The sequence below is a fragment of the Neofelis nebulosa genome, chromosome 3, assembly GCF_028018385.1.
Source record: "Neofelis nebulosa isolate mNeoNeb1 chromosome 3, mNeoNeb1.pri, whole genome shotgun sequence".
Lineage (NCBI taxonomy): Eukaryota > Metazoa > Chordata > Mammalia > Carnivora > Felidae > Neofelis > Neofelis nebulosa.
The window spans coordinates 144,800,338-144,812,618 of NC_080784.1; the positions used below are offsets into that span (position 1 = coordinate 144,800,338).

General features: G+C 43.7%; 1 protein-coding gene across 7 annotated transcripts in view; it reads right to left on the bottom strand.

Moving 5' to 3' along the window:
* Positions 1 to 12,281, bottom strand: part of SHROOM3 (shroom family member 3) — a 323,421-nt gene that overhangs the window by 84,768 nt on the left and 226,372 nt on the right. Inside the window, exon 1 of one of the 7 annotated variants that reach the window (XM_058722193.1) lies at positions 556 to 672. The exons of the other annotated variants lie outside the window; for them this stretch is intronic. The gene's annotated coding sequence lies outside the window, so the exon portion shown is untranslated. Of the gene's footprint in view, positions 1 to 555; positions 673 to 12,281 lie in introns of those variants that run through there. 7 annotated transcript variants of the gene reach the window in all.

Here is a 12,281-nt window from a genome sequence, read left to right on the forward strand (position 1 = left end):
CAGGTATAATTTAATTCCTTGATTTAATTTCTGCTACAGACCGGAGAACACACCTTTTTAAAAACTGCCTTAAGATCTGGAACAAGTCGGGGGCGGGGGGTGCGCCTCAAAGCACATTTGAGACCTTTCCTACAGAAACCAATCCAGTAAAATTACGAAAGAGAAGTCTTTCTAAACCCAGTAGGGGCCCTTGTGCGGAGCGATTTATCAAAATTAAAATATTTCACAGATCATTTCTTCTGAAAAGTTTTCACGCTGTCAATAATCTGCAATTATTTTCCTCTTGGAGTGGCAGTTCCTGCCTCCATAAAAAAAAGCCAAGGCCCAGGAGTGTCAGGAGACCTTTGGAGAGCGCCGCCCCCCTCCCCCCACCTGGCCAGCCCCGGGACCCATCCCCATAGAAAGGGTTTTTCCACAGTCGCCGAAGGGACTGAAATAGACACCCTTTAGAAAGCAGACGGCGGGGCACGCCCGCCCCCCTCCTTCAAAGGCAGCAGTGCGCCCCGGCCGCACCCACCGCCGGCCAGGGGGAGCGGACCCGAGCCCAGCACTCACCATCGCCGCTCGCGGGGCCGCCGCCGCCTCCCGGGCGGTGCAGGACTCCAGGCCGACGCCAAGTTCAAACCTCGCCGCCGCTCCAAGGAGGCGGCGCAGGGCATCGCCGGGGGTTTCGGCCGCGCTCAACAATGGGCGGCTCGGCCGCGCCCTGCGCCGCCGCGCCCCGGCTACTGCAGCTGCGGCGCGGCGAGCCCGGGGCGCGCGGCTCCAGGGGCCGAATCTCGGCGCGGGGGACCCGGGGGCGGGGGGTGCGGGGGCGCCCGACGACCACGCCTCCGGGCCTCTGGGGCCGCGCCGGAGGGGCCGCGCTCGCTCCGCGCTCGCCACCAGGTAATCCCACAGGAAGCCTCGCGGATTGGCCCGGGCGCTCAAGACAGGATTTGCATTTCAATGGCAGAAAAGGCTCCCCAAGGTTTGAAAACGGATTCCGGGATGGAAGAGTCAGGCTGCCCTCGCCCCTCCGCGGGCTACGTCCTCTGGTCCTCGTGGTATTAAGGGGACCGACACACATGCTCCCCGTCTCTCCTTTCTCAGCTCACCCTCAGAAAGGTGGCTTACCTCCCCCCACCCGCCCCATTTTGAAATGAAAAGGAATCCGACAGCAAAATACCAACTTTAAGAAGCCCGCGCTCGCTTTTCAGGGGCCATACAGTTAGTAATTGATCAAATGAAGCATGAATGAAGCAAGGTAAAAAGTTCACAGCTTGGAAGGAAAAAAAAAAAAAAAAAGCTCACATTACAAGGAAAATAACCATCCTTTTTCTTCGTATGTCCTCTTCAGTAGAAGTCAACCGGAGAGATCCAGGTTGTTGCCGACCGGCTAATGCTGTTGAAACCTCCCTTCTCAGTCCCTTTTTGTTTCCATGAGCATCATCTCTACATGAGAGACAGGTGATTTATGGCTGTTATCTCTCGGGACCTTGGATTCAGCTTTGCAAACTCTTGGGTTTTAGACAATATACACATTTGCATTTGTTTTGCTTTTATGATACAAGTGCCCAGTTGATAGTCTTAAGGAAGGTAGGGTGTTATGTTTAGTTTCATCTTTCTTCAAAGGCTCTTCCAGCCTCTTTCAATGGGGGTAAGAGTTTTTTCTTAGAGCACCTTTCTTAATTGCTTTCACATGTTGTCGCCAGAGATTAAGAAAACAGGTCTGAAATTGGTTTTATTTCTTCTCACTCAAGCAGAATCCCTGTTGTTAAAATTTCAGGTTCTATATTTAAGGCAGTAAATATATATATACAGACACAGAGAAGAGAATGCCTAATTAAGTAGGAACTAGAAGCCTCAGTTCCAGGAGGGTTGATACCATTTGTCTTTACTTGGCTGTATTCTTTGTTATTAGAAGCATTAGCTACCACAGCAACCACTGAATAAACCTCTTTACTGAAATCTTTATGGACAGGCTTCCTTCCCACTTCCAAAAAGGTATTATCCCCCTTAAAACTGGATTTTGTCTTCAAAATGATATTACAAACATGCACAAACACATCCACACCTATCATGCAGTCAACAGGGTACGCATATACACTGTTGCTAAGTGTTGGAAGCAGGAAGGCTAATGTGTGCCTGCCCTGTGTGTAATGTCCTGTGGAAATCTAGTTTTGGGTGAAGGTGATGTTCACAGCTTAAGCTTTAAATAAGTGATCAGCCCTTCAGTATAGACAGCACATTGCGTCTGCCACCATGTTGAGGAAATAGCAAGTATTAGCTAGAAGACTCAGCCAGGAGCTCTGCGGGAAGAACAGATAAGACCTGTGGCTTCTTTATCTTGTTTTCTCAGTGCTCAGGGTCAGGTGAAATCTCATGAGGGTGGAACAGATCCCTCTATTCTTATATGAAATATCACTTTAAATTGGTGATTAAAGCCATACTTTGGGTCCAAATCTTACCTCCCATGCAGCCTGTATTATACCAGTGAAATCCATCACTATGGTGAGAGACCCTGGGCTTCCATTGTATAGTTGTATCTGTAAATTAGAGGCATTGTCAGATATTTGTAGATGAAAGGAAAACAACCTATCTCATGGGATCAAAGCTGAGCCTGGAAATGAAGAAATCTCTGCAGCAATACAAAATTATGCTAACGTCTCTCTGCACAAGCTAGAGGTAAGTTCCCTCACCTGGCGCCTCACCTGGAGTTCCCTCTCAGTGCTCCTGCAGAATGATCCATCCCTTCCTTCACAAAGTATAACTGGTAAATGACCATGAAACAGTTACACATGTCAAATATATGTATGGGTAAACTCTAAGACAACTATTAAAGATGGCCTCTGTAAAGTCATGCTGTCTTTTAGTTCCTATTAAGACTGTAATCAGGAATGGTACTTTCACACTAGAATCCAAAGCATTTTTTGTAACCCTAGGATTAGGGTCTCAAGTAAAGGCCTTTATGAAACCTGGCTGTCACCTGCAAAGCTACTTAGAATCTTACAGAGGTCAGAACCCAAGGAAAAGATAGGGTAGGCCTAGGTAGGTGAAAGTTCACTCATTATGTGTGCCACTACAATTTTTGTTAGTATAGCACCCAGCTGCCATGTGCATAGCTTAGGGGGTCAGATCTGGGATCCTGCATCAAACCTGCATAGGTCTAAATGGAAGCCAAAAGGAAGAACAGAATAAAATTAGCAGATGAGACTGGAAGGGATTGCTTCATGGACATGTAAGAGACAAAGGACATTTTCAATGTTATGGGGGGGTCACTGGTTAAGTAACAGTCACTCATGTCAGCAGCCTCAGGTCACTAAGGAGACAAGGATGGACAGCATTCTCCTGGGAAAGTCTTGATTGAAAGATTAGAATTGCCTCCTGGAAATTGGAAGCAACATAAGTGTTCATACCGAAAATGGTTAATTCTGAAGCATATAATGCAGCATTTACAAGAGGTAGACCTATATGTAGTATCCAGAGATTTCCATGTAGTTAAATGACAAAGCTATATACACAGTATATACAACATTTATCATGCTTTACAAAAGTCTAGAAAAACATATGAAAGCAAATACTAAACTATTTCTAGAGTGGGGGCGGGGGGTAAATATAAATGTACCTTTAAAAATTTTTATTTATTTATGTAAAGGTTTTTTTTTAATTTTATTTTTGAGAGAGAGAGAGAGAGAGTCAGAGCATGAGCGGGGGAGGGGAAGAGAGAGAAGCAGGCTCTAGGCTCTGAGCTGTCAGCACATAGCCCAATGTGGGGCTCGAACTCACAAACTTCAAGTCATGACCTGAGCTGAAGTCAGATGCTTAACTGACAAGCCACCCAGTTGCCCCTAAAGCTTACTTATTTATTGTGTGAGAGAGAGGGGGGTGTTGGGGAGGAGAAGGGGAGGGGCAGAGAGAGAGGGAGAAAGAATCCTGAGCAGGTTTCCCCTGTCACCACACAGCCCCACACAGGGCTCAATCCCACGGACTGTGAGATCAAGAGTTTGATGCTTAACTGACTGAGGCACTCCTTATTTGTTTATTTTTAAGTAATCTCTACACCCATTATGGGACTTGAACTCATGACCCCGAGACCAAGAAACACATGCTCTTCTGACTGAGCCAGCCAGACACCCCTAAATTTACCTTTTGCTTTTAACATTTCTAGAGAATTGGGGCATTTTTAAAACAATAAGTATAATTTTAAAACAGTAAGTATAATTTACTCTTTGAATTGAATGTTTACAATATTGTAATAATTATGTGTTCTGAAATATTTCAGCCAAATAAGCTAATTTTGATAAACTGAATATTTTATTTCTTCCCACACGTGCTCCCCACTTTCTCAGGCTGAGGCTTTGCAAGACAGCAGGCAACCCAAGAAATAAAGTCCATCCCCCAAGCTCAGACGGAGCTGCCACATCTTGAGGGTGAAAACTCAATTTCCTAGAGCCTGGGTACTGCAAGGCTAAGAGGGAATAAGAGAGGAAAACGTGGATGATGAAAAATAGAGAGGAGGGAAGATAGAGGAAGAGAAGGGATGGAGAAAGGAAGAGGGGAGGAATGAGAGATGGTAGCTGGAGGATAAAAGACAAGGGGGGAGCGCAGGAGGGAGGATAGAAAAAGGAACATCTAGCTCCTAGAAACATGAAGATGTGCTGGAACACATATGTTAAACACACAGGGAAGAACATACACCAGCCTTTGATGGAAGTTACCAGAAAGAGGTAGCATGGGAGAATGTTAACTTTATTGTTTTACTTTTATTGTGTCATAGTATTTGCCATAACATCAAATAATAACATTTTTTAAAAGTAAACTCTACCCCCAGCATGGGTCTCAAACTCACGACCCCAAGATCAAGAGTCATGTGTTCCACTGACTGAGCCAGCCAGATGCCCCAATAATATCAAATAAGAAAACATTTAAAAATAAGGCACATCGTAAATAAGCAATTATGAAGAAGGAGGAAAATCATCCACCAAACCTGCCTTTGATTGTAACTTGGGCATATCACAGCCTGAAGCTTTAACCCTTCACCTAGATGCATAGTCTAATAAATAGGATATTTGTTATCGGAGGGATTTATGTAATGCGGGGTAACGAGTTTTCAGACAAAAATTTAATAGAAAGTTGTGAAATTCAAGAAGTTATCAGATTTATACACCACCAGCGTCTTGGATGACAATGTCTAGAAAGTCAATAAATGTCAACTAGGACTGCATTGACTGATAACAACTTTCACTAGTTCTGGTCGTACTGCTCATATATGCATATCATCATTTGTTATCGCTGTGTCACCAATAACATTACACCCTTTTCTGGACATAAGGAAATAATTTCTATGCCTTGAATAATCTGAGAGTACAATGTACAGAGAGTCCTCTTCTGGACATGATTTAGATGATACCAGAAATTCCACTTATATTTTGATTGACAGAATATTATTCAGGAAGTTTCGGGACAGCCTAAGATAAGATTTTCCCATTGACTTCCCCCCCCCTTCTCTTTCTTTCTCTCTCTTTGACCCATTTCATTTCCGATACCACCGGCTGAGTGCCTGCAGAGTGCCAGACTTTGAGGATATCAAGTTGGATGAGGTCCTAGCCTTGACTTCAAGGTGCTCATCAGAAACTCAGACATCTAAAGAAATTATTTCAGTACCACAAGATAAGAAGAGAGTGTGGTTATCAAAAGTATGGGCTGGATTAAAGAGCTTGCTAGCTGTGTGGAAGGTTAATTGATCTTACTAAGCCTTAGTTTTTTCCTCTAAGTAAGAATAATTATACCTCCCATAGGTTTTTGTGAAGATAACATGAGATAGTTATTGAGTGTGTGTCTGGGGGGTGGGAATAACTGTTCGTTATAGTCCTGTCTTTCCTCCCAGCCAGTGCCATCCATTGACCAAAGAAAGGGTGACTGAGCAGAACTCATAGAACAAAGGCAGCCAGGCACAAGTCTTAAGATTTTTGAGAACACTCAATTAGAGCCAGTTTTCCCTCCACCACAGACATTACAGCTTTCTAGGACTAACAAAGAAGGGCAAGGCGAGTCGGAGAGAAGTGAAGGGGAATTAGAAGCTAGAGCAACTCTGGGTCCTATGTGGGGCAAGATGGTAGCTCCAGAAAGGCTTAGAGATTTGAGAGCAGAAAGTATGTGGGCCCTGACCCCAAGCAAGAGTCTGGAGATCTGGCTTAGTCCCAGAGCCGTTGGAAACTCGGTCAGGAGTAGGAGTCACAAAGAAATGTCTGTGTGGTGTGCTTAGGCAGGAGAGAGCTTCATGCTTCCCACCAATCCTCCCAATCAAGAGTGGTCCAAGAGAGGCAGAATGTTTCTGGTAAGGCCAAGACAGCATAGATGCTGGATGGATCTGAGGAAGCTGTAGATACCACTGTCCCAGCTTGGATGGTCAGCAGACACTTCAGACACCAGCATAGGGAGATGGTGACATGGAGGCCAAAGGTGCAATTTCACTTAGCCTCCCTGTGACACACACACGTACCTGCCTAAGGCCCTGACAACTCTCCAGCAGCCCCAGAAACGGAAGGAGACTCGGAATTAGCTGATACTAAGTTTCTCTCTGACGAATGAGGTCTCAAAAGAGAAATTACAGTCAGTTTCTAAAAAAGAAACGGTTACCTTCTTCCATAACTGTGTTTGTGGCTCAGGATTTGTACCCACCAGGGGTGCCTGAGGGCTCAGTCAGTTAGGCGTCTGACTCTTGATTGCGGCTCAGGTCATGATCTCATGGTTCGTAGGATCAAGCCCCACGCTGGGCTCCATGCTGACTGAGCAGAGCCTGCTTGGGATTCTCTCTCTCCCTCTCTCTCTGCCCCCCCCCCACTTGTTCTCTCACTCCCTCTCTCAAAAATAAATTAAAAAATAAATTAAAAAAAAAACACTAAAAAAAAATGTAAAAAAAAAAACCAAAAACATTTGCCTGGGTGGCTCAGTTGGTTAAGTGTCCAATTTAGGCTTGTTATGATCTCACAGCTTGTGAGTTCGAGCCCCACATCAGGCTCTGTGCTGACAGCTCAGAGCCTGGAGTCTGCTTTAGATTCTCTGTCTCCCTCTGTCTCTGCCCCTTCCCTGCTTGCTGACTCTCTCTCTGTCTCAAAAATAAATAAACATTAAAAAATTTTCAAAAAAAAATTTCTACCCCCCAAACATATAAAATAAGCAGCACTGTGTGGTTAATATGTGAGAGCTAAAAAAAAAATGATAGCTATTTTTTATTTTGATTAATCTATGTACTGGCAGCAGAGGAGAGGCTATGTACAGCAGGGAAGGATACAGAGATGTTTGAGACAGGTCTTGAAGCACGTGCATGGGCTGACTGGCATAACAGGAGTGGAGAAAAAGATCAGGTCAGAAAGTTTGAAGGTCCCGAAGCCAACTGGGGGTCAGCACGTAACACGGCGAGGCAGGGGGCAGGTGATAAACAGTGTAGATGGAGAGGCGGATGATGGGAGTGAAGCCTTCTGGGCTATCTTCAGGACTTACACTTTATCTCGTAGGCCATGAGAAATCACTAAAAGTTTTACACCAGTGTCATGACCAGATCGGCACCTTCAAGAAGTCACACTGATGGTGAATGGAGTCACAGTGATGGAGGAAGGCTGAATGGGAGGCGCAGGCCTCACAGATTTTGACCATAAGGCCTAAGGGAGAATCCCAGTCCTGTGAGGCCAGCATTGCATCATGGTTCAGAGTACAGTCTCTGGAAGCAGAATACTTGAACTGGAATTCTGGCCTCAGGCTCTACTATGTGACCTTGGGCTGGTCATTACCTGCCCCATGAGGCAAATTCCTCATCTATAAAATGAGAGCTTAAAAACTGAACCTGATTCACAGGATTGCTGGAGGTTTCGCTGTAATAACTCCCCATGAAGCACGTAGAATGGAGCCTGACATAAAGTAAATGCTTATTGCATTTTAGCTCTTATTAATTAAGCTGCACATAAAATCATGATTAGCTTTATATGGGCAAATGATGATTATGGTGGATAATTATGGTAAAATCTTCAACTCCTGGTATTCATTTAAATGTTGGTCACCAAGCAAAACTTCAGGAAGAACATCTTCCTTGTAAATTTACTTATAAAAGGCACAGGTCAGGCTGCAATTCAGACTAGCCCGCACTAGTGATCACAGTTGTTTGTGCTGGCGCAGGTGTTTATCCTTTTCAGCTCCGAAGCTCTAACAGGGTTGATGTGAACTGCTAACAGCTGCTACCTCCTGTTGGCGGAAGCAACCTCCTAGAGCAAGGTGAAGTGCGCTTGGTATGTGAAGGGCATTTGACTCTTAGGAAAAGGCATGTGATAGAGGTGACACTGAGTACTGACGGCCCAGAATCCTGAAAGGTAAAACTCCACAAGTGACAGGTCGTTAACAGCCCGGGTTCATCGGGAGTGCAAACACTAGCATGCCCTTGTCACTGGGAAGAAAGGGGGGAGGCGGTGCAGGCAAGGGCAGACAAGGCTGAGCCAGTCAGCATTCTCAACCTAACCAGTGCCTGAGCAGAAGCACCAACATGATCTTCTGTCAAGGAAAGCAAGTATTTCAGTTGATGTCCAAGAAGCGTCAGAACTGAGGATTAAAATCTTTTCTGGGACATGATCCGAAATGTTCTGATGGAAGCTTTAAACATTTTCTCTTTCCAGGGGCGCCTGGGTGGCTCAGTCGGTCGAGGGTGCGACTTCGGCTCAGGTCACGATCTCATGGTCCGTGAGTTCAAGCCCTGCATTGGGCTCTGTGCTGACAGCTCAGAGCCTGGAGCCTGCTTCGGATTCTGTGTCTCCCTCTCTCTGCCCCTTCCCTGCTCACAGCCTCTCTCTCTCGAAAAATGAATAAACATTAAAAAAAAATTTTTTTTTAAACACAAAACTTTTCTTTCCAGAAAAATGTTCATATGTTTCTGAAGATATAGATAAAGATAAATAAGGATTTGGGGGGAAATCTGAGGAGGAAGAAGCATAACCCATTTAGAGATGGAGTTCAGTGCAATTCCTGTCATGGTTTGCACTTTGTATTTGGGCAGAAACTGCTTCTCTGAGAACCCACATGATGATTGGTGGGGAGTGAGTGCCACTGAGACTGTGCAGGAGCTAAGAAAGACTGAGCAAAGGGCAGACCTGGGGTGGAAAACACCTGCATTCCCGGAGGGCGGTAGGTGGAGAGCTTTAAAGCAAGTACCTGAATCTGATCACGGGTGATACCTAAGGAGAGAGTAGGTGTGGAAATGGAGACTGGTGTGATGTTTTAAGTTGGCATACAAACTGAACAGCTGATTTATAGAAATCTGTTTTAATGACTAAAAGTATGTTATTCCACTACGTGCTAACCTCTGATTTATTTTTTGTTAAAGAGCTGCTTCCCTGACCAAGAGAATTCATCATCATCACCAACAATGGTTTCTTTATAACAATGCAAATCATCGACAAACTTTTTTTTTAAAGCTTATTTATTCATTTTTTGAGAGAGAGAGGGGGAGAGACAGAGGATCCCAAGCAGGCTCCACACTGCCAGTGCAGAGCCCGATGTGGGTCTTGAACCCGTGAACCATGAGATCATGACCTGAGCCGAAGAGTCGGACACTTTAACCGACTGAGTCATTACCCACCCCCACCCTCACCACAAATCACTTTTTAAAAGAATTGTTCAATGATTTGGCACTTTTTGTCTTTGCCTTGTATCAGAATCTTAGCCTTTCAAAAAGGATCTCTTAATTTTATTCAAAGCATCAAGACACCTGTTCCACTGGCCAGTCTTTCTTCCTAAGACTGTGTTATATGAAATCTTGACCACATATAAATATTTTAAACACTTAAATTTCATCAACATTGCCATATACTGCTTTAAGAACAACCCAAGGTGCTATAGAAGTGTAACCTCAAGAGACAAAAACAAGTTGCTGGGGTAAGTTGCTAGGGAAAACCAATTGGAATTTTTGAAATGTAGATGACTCACTTTGATGATTTACTGCTACTAAGGTTTAGACAATATGGTATTTGATGTCTACATGTTTTTCAAAAGGGCTTAAATCCTCTTTGGTGCTTTAGGTTTAAAAAAAAGTCACCTTATCTTCATTTGTAAGCTTATTTTTGAAAATAAAATTTTCCACTAGCTAGTTGGCAGCTTCACTGGTCTTGAAGTATTAACTTCTCTGGCTCCCAAAAGAAAAACAGAGAAATTAAATGTAGCTCCTGTTTACTTTTTTGGCAGTCTCACTTTATTGACTTAAAGAAGCCAATTCATCTCCCCTTATTCTTTAAAAACCCACAAGCAATGTGCTTTTAAAAAGGATTCTAGCCACTGAGCATCGCGCTAATAGTTCATTTTCTAAGATCTCTTTCATTCCCCTCAAGTCCCACAGTTTTATGTTGTACTTTCACATGTAGATTCAGGCAATGAAAAAAATTTTTCTTTACTCTCCAGCTGATTTGTTTTTAAGCCCAACTTTCTCCCAGTAGGTGTTCAGGAAACTGTTCTACTCCAAGCCGGATGTCAGTGTTATTTCACATACTTTAGTGCTCTTGCCTAGGAACCAGAAAATAAGATGGGAGAGAAAACTTACGTTTAAAGTTCTTGTAATCAGCACCTTTGGGAGGTGTCTGGAGTGTGCTTATACTGACCAAAGGCGAGAAGATAACAGCGTCTTGGGCAGATCTCGGTAGACTGTTGGCTGCCATTTTTTGCTGATAGACCAGAAAGAGCTGAGCCACAGCCTATCAGTTATAGTAAGAGCACCCTTCATTTTGTGCCTAGTACTAGTCCCGCACCATGCCTCAGGCTTTATATACCTTAGTTCTAACTTTTACAATAATACCTCGAGGTTATCACCAGTCCCATTTTAAAGACTAGAAATGAAGCTCAGATTTTAAGTAACTTGCCAAAGTGCAACAGCATCTCAGGGACAGAATGAAGAATCTGACTCTAAAGCCCATGCCTTGTCCTTATAACCATCCTGGATGACCAAGATAACACTGCAGGTTAAACTGCTTTAATAATAGGACAGGTTTTGTTTTCTCCTAGGGGGTGAAGGAAAGTGAACATATCCATTCTCTACAGGCAAAGTTTTTATTGGCATTCAGAGCACCAAGAAGAAGAAAACTACTTAGAAAAAAACCCATTTGCCTTATGAGTCTAATGGAGGATAAACAAAGGGCCATTTCTCTCTAGAACGATCTTTTTTTCCCCTCGGTAAATGGAAAGTTACTTTTTTTTTCCTTTAAAAATGGTGCCTTTTCCCAAATGAAGGTCACTTAACTTTGCCTGATTCCATCCTTATTAACTCAGCTATAAGGGAGAGTTTTGCTAACTACCTTTAATGAATCCAGTAATTACCATTTTTGCAAGCATGCTTTGGTTTCCCTCTCTGGAATTTTATTTACCTACCCACCCCCCCCCCCACCCACCCCCTCTCTGGGTTGGGGTGAGATTCCTTCCTCAACTCCAATTTCTCTTCTAAGGAATTCTAGCCAACCTGCCAGAACCAGAAATATTTTTCTTTCACAATGAAACTTCTCTGATCCTTAACCAACAGCAATTTCTCTCTCCTCTGAATGTTCAAAAATATATAATTTAATCATCAACTATTGCCTTTATCACATTTTACCTTGAATACAGCTATTGGTGCCATTAAAACAGAAATCTCCCCTCCTAGACTAATAGTGTTTCGGGAGCACGGATTGTCTGATGCCCATGGTATGCAGCATGTGTCGGTATTGGGTAAATTAATGTTCCTAGACCATTATACACATGGCCATCATCTCCTTTTTGAGACCAGGTTTTTCTTGTCCGCCTTTGTTTATAAGTCATATTCTTTCAAGATCTTTCCCCAACTGCTTTAACCATTTCCCACCCCAAATTTATAAACTAAATTTTTGGTGATTATATACTGCTTTGAAGCATTGTTTGTTTTATTATGTGTATGCCCTGTATTCCCAATTAGAGCTGGGGACCAATGTCTATCTGGTCTATCTGTCTATCTGGATGATGGGATTATCACTGTTGTTATTAATGACTTTGATTTATTGAATGCTATCCTCACGCACTCTGCTGAGGGCTTCATTTACCTTATCATATCCCTGATAGAACACTGGGGTCCCCTGGCTTTGTTCCTCAGCTTGCATCAGCCCTCAGCTTTCTTTACTGTAATACAGTCCAGGGGGTTGATGACTGGATGGTGAGATTCTGGAGAGCAGGGACCACATCTTTTCTACTCATCTGGGAACTTACAGTGTCTAGTGCCATGCATGATAGAGAATAGATCCCCAAAAAATATTCCATTGCAGTTT